Source organism: Crinia signifera, chromosome 4 (assembly GCF_055691185.1).
Source record: "Crinia signifera chromosome 4, ASM5569118v1, whole genome shotgun sequence".
Classification (NCBI taxonomy): Eukaryota; Metazoa; Chordata; class Amphibia; order Anura; family Myobatrachidae; genus Crinia; species Crinia signifera.
In genome coordinates this window covers 234,428,875-234,435,980 of record NC_139220.1, presented here as the reverse complement: position 1 = coordinate 234,435,980, position 7,106 = coordinate 234,428,875, and the positions used below count along the sequence as shown (strand labels likewise).

Genomic DNA, 7,106 nt, shown 5'->3' with positions numbered 1-7,106 from the left:
TGGGTAAGAACTAGTGCCCCTGCCTGCTTTCCTTAGCTCTCATGTTGCAGCATAGTTCCACCACACATTATCAGTGTTCCAGTGCACTGACTTAAAGCCTTCCATTCAGGTGACTGGTGCATTGCCACACTGGGGAGGGGGGGCTGACAATTACTGGGTCCAGCATCTGCAACCACATTACTCTGTTTTGTTATTTTAGGAACATTGGGGTACATTGGGAATGGCTTTTCCTAATAAGGGCAATTTTATTTCAAGGGAGCAAGGTGGAAGACTACATGGCAGTGGTGGCCCGGTGATGCTGTGTGCTTGTACCCTTCCTTCCCCTTGTATTTTGCACATGGGCTGTGGGATCCCGGGTGGCTGCAGTTCCCAGGTGCTGGGCTGCTCTTACCCTGGCCTGGGGGCGGAGCTGATGAGCTAATGAATTGAGAGGCTGTGACATGATGATGAGGTGACAATCAACTTGTCACACAACACCTTTCCCTCACAGTGGAGGCCAATATCTGCTGATGAGAGCGGGTGTTGGGCCTCCTGCAGGGAGGAGGACAGAGCAAGAGCTGCCTGGAGCCCGGGTGTGCTCTCGCAGCAGTCACCCTGCAAACTGGTGGAGGTAAGAAGTGATCAGTGCCTGGGGCTGCTGCTGCTGGTCAGCCAGCTCGTGTGATACGCGCAGACACTTTAGTGTGCACCCGGGGTCATAGCTGTAAAGCCAACAAACAAACTATGTGGGAGATAATGGATTGAATGTAAAACTTCAGACAGAACCACTGTGTGACTGAAGCCACTTGCTGCTGACCTGTGACAGATCACTCTAGTTAAGATTTTCTTTATTAAAATGCATTTTATATAATATTATTATTACATTATATAAACTGAGATTGGTGGTAAAATAAGCAAATTCTGTTTTAGGCAGACGGTGACCTCTATGTCACCTGTTTTGTTTGCTGCTGTGTCACTTGAAAGGAGAGTTGTGCTTTTACTATGGCAGCAAGCTGAGGTACAATCTTTACCCTGACTACAGGGATTTTGGGGTGACACAGAAGCAGCGCTGTTTTCCACCTTTTGTAGGTTTTTGCATAGAACAAATGTTTGTTGTTTTGTGTAATTAAAAAGGAGAGCCCATGTCTCTGGCAACCTCCGATTTGTGTGGGAGAGTCCTGACTTTTAGAGGCCTTAAAGCAGGCATGTCCAAACTATGGCCCTCCAGCTGTTACGAAACTACATGTCCCAGCATGCCTTGCCACAGTTTTGCTATTAGGGATTGCTAAATCTAGGGCAAGGCATGCTGGGATGTGTAGTTTCACAACAGCTGGAGGGCCACCTTTTGGACACGCCTGCCTTAAACGGCATCGCTGTGTCCTAAATGGAACTGGATTAAGTGGATTGGGACATGTATTGAGGGTTTAGACTATAATGTTCCCGTTTTGCAACAGAGAAGGTTGACAAAAGGTCAACATGCTCAAGGTCAACACTGAAAAAAATCCTCATGCGTTTTCTCTCATTAGAGAGAAAGCCCCATACCGTAGGGATCGGTAATACTCCTGAATGTGCACCACTGCTGGCTTTCCAGGGGGAATGGCTGTTATTACCTTACACAAGAGCATAAAACCGTGACCACTGAGCAGCACACAGGCAGTATGTTTTGGTGGATGCCAAAATGTAGAGACTTAAATTGTAATTTCTTGAAAAAGTCTAAAGATGCAGGCTATAATCAGGGTTAAACTGGCAGTATAGGTGTTTTATTAGATATTAGTTACTAGCCCATCAAAACGACAGAACAACAGGACAGTAATGGCAGCTGTGCATGCGTGAACAGAGCAACAATTTAATCTTGTGGCTGCTGACACGCACAATAATTGAATTCCTCCCTTAAAGGTGAGGATCAGTGTTATCCCTTTATTTGATAGGAAAATATATATATTTGTTTTTTTTTTCTAGTGCCACAATACCCATCCTTTTTAGCACTATGCACATTTAGTGACACACCCAGTGTTAAGCTGTGTACACACGGGGGAGATATATTGCTCAGTGTCTCCTGTTCATCAGTGACCAGAGATGGTCGCTGATGAACAGGAGAATCTGCCGGGGGAAGAGGCAGGGAAACAGCTGATTGCAGGAGCTTACGACCATCAGGGGCTGCAATCGGGAGAGCACACCTGGCGATTTATCGCCGACAGCACAAACAAATCACTGGCAATATGGTCGCTCAGTGACCATATTGCCAGCGATATGTGCTGAAATCACCCCCCATGGGTCACAGCATTAAAGTATTCTAATAAATATTTATTTTCAATAAAAATGATATTTGTTATGTCTTCCACATTGCTGCCTTAATTTAAGGGATATTTCCCCAAGAGCTGTACTGTGACACACTGTGAATGGAACTGTGACCCTATGATTAGATGACTAATTATCAGAATCCATAGTTGTGATGAGTATCATGAACACTTTCAATATGAAAATAAGTCTTTTGCTGGAATTTACCATATTTCTTTTGCCAGGAAACATTTTCTAATAAGTTCATGTTTTGGCAAAGAGCTGGACTTTTGGGGACTGCTTTTGAGATAGAAAACCTGCAACTGCAGAAGATCGATCGGTCTCTATCTCTAAAGTTGCAGTCCCACTAGATGCATACTGGGGTTGCATGAAACATGATTATCCCTCAAATTTCTCTTGATAAATATGTCCATAAGAGGTTAAAATCAGCATTTTAACCTCTTTTTTTGGAACATGGAACAAGGGACTTCATGAGCAGTAATCGTACCATTTTTTTTCTTGCTTTCCATAGAGTTGCACAGTAAGCAAAATGGAGTTTAATATGCACAGCCATGAGGAATTGAATCCCCCAACAGTCTAGTTCAGTGATTTTCAACCTTTTTACCTTGCGACACACTAAATGAGATTTTACAATTGCCAAGGCACACCATGAGATCCCCACAGGAATAAACAAACCTATTGCCCCCCATATGAAAAAACAATCACACTGGTCCCCACAGGTAACACAAATAAAATACATGAAAAGAAGAGACCAGTAAATAACACTTGAACTGGTGGTGGCTGTAAACTAGTTTGGGCATCTCTAGATCTGGAGGCACACTTGAGAACAGCTCAAGGCACACTAGTGTGCCACGGCACAGTGGTTGAAAAACACTGGTCTAGTTAGTAGCGTACCTCTGACACTTGTGTGTAATGGAGAATTTCGTAGGCAGGTTACTCCGTCAAAGCAGAACTAATGGAGATAAGTAATGCTGCTTACAGACCGCAAAACTGGCTTCAACCGGGTATTTTAAAACGTTTCTAAAAACGGGTTTGCCAGCTAAAACCCCTTTCACACCACGGGGGAAATTTACTAAAGGAAATTTGTAAACAAATAGGTGTATTTGTATTTAGAAATACACTTATTTTTGACATTTACTATCCCGAAAATATGGCAATTCGTATTCGTATTGATGTGCTATCAATACGAATACGAATTGCCGTATTTTTGGGATAGTAAATGTCAAAAATAAGCGTATTTCTAAATACAAATACACCTATTTTTTACAAATTTCCTTTAGTAAATTTCCCCCCACATGTCTTTAAACGGTATTTCAATGCAGTTTTTGCTCCTTCACAACACTGAACCCGTTTTAACCCATAGAAAACAGTGGATGAAAAAAACGGGTCTGAAACGGGTAGGACCCTGCTTTATTACCGTTTAGAAATACCAGTTCAATGTAACCGGTAAATTCACTCTGCACCTTTCAGACTGCACAAATTACCGTTTTAAAACGGCAAAATAACGGGTAAAAAGTGCGGTCTGAAAGGGGCATAAGACTAATAAGTTAAGTAACAGGATCCCCGAGGATAATAAAACACTCATACAAGTCTTCTACAAAGAGGGAAAGCCTATATTTTTTATATTTACAGTTTCTTATATAGTGCCGCATATTCTGTTGTGCTTTACGATTAGAAACCATGATAAAACAAACTGGGTAGTAACAAATGAAGAGGTAGGAGGGCCCTGCATGCAAGCCTTGTGAATGGTGGCTGGTCGGCACCCAGGGAAATCCTATATTTTTTTATTTATGTACAGTTTCTTATATAGTGCAGCAGATTCCATTTCCATCAAATGCTGGGCACTCCTATATGGTAAAGGAGCACCCCCCCCCCGCCCGCATGGTTGCTTGTTTGCTGGCTGCACACAACAAGAGAAGAAACATTGTTCCCTGCGCGAACAAGCGCCACTTGTGAACAGACCTGAATAAGATCCTGTATATGTCTAAGTAATTGTGTTTTTTTTTTTTTTACCACATTAACAATATATAGGGAAGCACAGCTGGTGTGATGGTTAGCATTACTGCCTCACAGCACTGAGGTCATGGGTTTGATTCCCACCATGGCGCTAGCTGTGTGGAGTTTGTATATTCTCCCTGTGCTTGCATGAGTTTACTACCGGTTCTCCGGTTTCCTTCTACAGTCTACTGGTAGGTTAATTAGCTCCCCCCAAAAAAGTAGCCCTAGAATGTCTGTGTGTGCGTGTACATGTGGTAGGGAATATAGATTTTCAGCTCCATTGGGGCAGGTACTGATGTGAATGTTCAAATATCCATTACTTGTTTCCTAGCACGGCGCCCATCGCATCGCATACCATAAGCCATACAATGGTATGCGATGCGATGTTACGCGATGGCAGCCGATGTTATACAATTTTAAATTGTATACCATCCAATGCGTATACGATTTAAAATTGCATAAGCACCCTAATGGGTGTTTTCAATGGTAAATGGGCCCCCTATAAGATTATTAATTGTATAAGCACCGTAATGGGTGCTTACAATGTTAAAAGCACCCCCACGCCAACCCCACTATCAACGCCAACCCGAAGCGTGGCGAGCAGCGGCGGTACGCGTCCTCTGACCTTTTCATACCCCCACCATCCACGTCGGCGTGGAGTCGATTTTAGATAGTGTGGCGAGCGCAGCGAGCCACCGAGCCCGAAGCGTGGCGAGCGGACGCGGAATACATGTAAAGTAATACGCGTGCGCTCGCCACGCTTCGGGCTCGGTGGCTTGCTGCGCTCGCCACACTATATAAAATCAACTCCACGCCGACGTGGATAGTGGGGGAATGAAAAAGTCGGAGGACGCGTACCGCCGCCCCTTGCAGGCTCGCTGCGCTCGCCACGCTTTGGGTTGGCGTTGATAGTGGGGGTGCATTTAACATTGTAAGCACCCATTAGGGAAATCGTATAGGGGGGCCATTTAACATTGAAAAAACCCATTAGGGTGCTTATACAATTTAAAATCGCATTGCATGCGGGTATATGGCATGCGATGCGATACAATGCATAAGATGCCGCCATACGACTGAATATCGTGGGTGCCGTGCTAGGAAACAAGTACCAAATATCCTCTGTAAAACACTGTGGAATATGTGTGCGCTATATAAATAACTTGTAATAAATAATTATATCCATTTATATAATTTAAGAAAAAAAAGAAACTTAAGTACGCTCTTTACAATGTTTGTGTTGTTGTTTTGTAATTCTGAGTGATATGAGTATGTATATAACAACCCCAGACACGCACGCAAATAAATGGGCAAATTGTGTGATGTGGCTGGCATAATAAGTGCTGTTCTGCACCTCATACATGTCATGTATTAGTCCAGCAATTTGCAGATAACTACTATCCTGAGGACCCGAGTATTCTGAATGCAGTGATCCCTGACTGCATGATGATAATAATGTATTGTGATTATGGCCACCTGTGTCATGTCAGAGGCCTTTTAATTGCCATGCCTATTCCTATAACATTAACTCTGTAGTGCACTGAGGGACTTCAAGCAAAATGGTTTACATTTGCCTTCTCCTCTCCAGCGCACCATTCACCTAGGCGTGTATTAGAAGATCACCATTCCAGCGCAGACTATTGCCGGGGAACAGGATGTGCACACAGGTAAGTGCTTTGGATGTTTTTGTTCATCAGCCTTGCCGTTACTGTAGAAAAATGACTCCTGAGTAACATCCGCTTATCTTTAGGGCACATCTACAGGTACTGAAGCATGGCTTTATAAATCACATTACATCTCAGGTCAGATCTGTGTCATTGGTGAATCAAAAGACCCGGAGAGCACACAGGCCTTCTAAACATTTAGTGCCACTGAACAAGCCATAGCAAGCTTGGAGTTTGCAAGGAAGGCTTGCAGTGAAGTGTAACTCTGCCCATGTCTGTGGTTAGGAAGAGGTTAATATGGGTGACCTTAGTAGGAATACTGCAGCATGTCCCAGCTGGTGCCTGATTGGAACATCCTGCTGCCTGTGGCAGAGGAATTCCAATGCACAATGGTCACATTCACAACCCAACCCTGACAAAGAACAGGATTGGGAAACTTTCATAAATAATGCCTTAAAACATAAGGATCCAAGAATCCATACAGAGGTTTTCAAGGTGCAGTCTCGCATCCCACAGAGGGCACAAGTCTGAGAACAGTGATAGATGTAATGGGTTACATATTGCCGAGTATACATATATCCCTTCCAGGCAGATATGATTTGTTTTGCTTTAATGTGGGAAGAGGGAAATATTGGGTTTTATTCTTTTATTTATGGGTTTTCACCATGCATATGTCCTCCCGGTACTCTTTACCTAGAACGGCGCCCGTCGCGGGCATCGCGGGTACATTTATGCCTGCCCGCGACGCGACCGACGCGATGCCCGCGATTTTCCCATTGAAAACCATGTTAAACCTGAAAAATCGCGTCGGTCGCGTCGCGGCCGGCCATAAACGTACCCGCGATGCCCGCGACGCGATGCTCCCGATTTCCCATAGGAAGCAATGTTAAAAGCCGCGATGGACCCGATTTTAGTGTTAAATGCCTCAATCCACCCGATTTGGCCATAGGAATCAATGTTAAATGGGCTACAGAGCCCATTAACCCTTAAATGTCCCCCCAAATTTTTAACGCCACCCCACGATCAACGCCAACCCGAAGCGTGGCGAGCGCAGCGAGCCCGCGAGGGGCGGCGGTACGCGTCCTCCGACCTTTTCATGCCCTACTATCCACGTCGGCGTGGTGTGAGAATAGAATAGTGTGGCGAGCGCAGCGAGCCACCGAGCCCGAA

At 44.5% G+C, this 7,106-nt stretch overlaps 1 protein-coding gene across 1 annotated transcript in view; it reads left to right on the top strand.

The window, feature by feature from the left end:
* Positions 1-453: 453 nt before the first annotated feature.
* BNC1 (basonuclin zinc finger protein 1) overlaps positions 454-7,106 on the top strand; it is a 136,200-nt gene continuing 129,547 nt past the window's right edge. The window contains exons 1-2 of the mRNA XM_083184006.1: positions 454-610; positions 5,861-5,939. The gene's annotated coding sequence lies outside the window, so the exon portion shown is untranslated. The remainder of the gene's footprint in view (positions 611-5,860; positions 5,940-7,106) is intronic.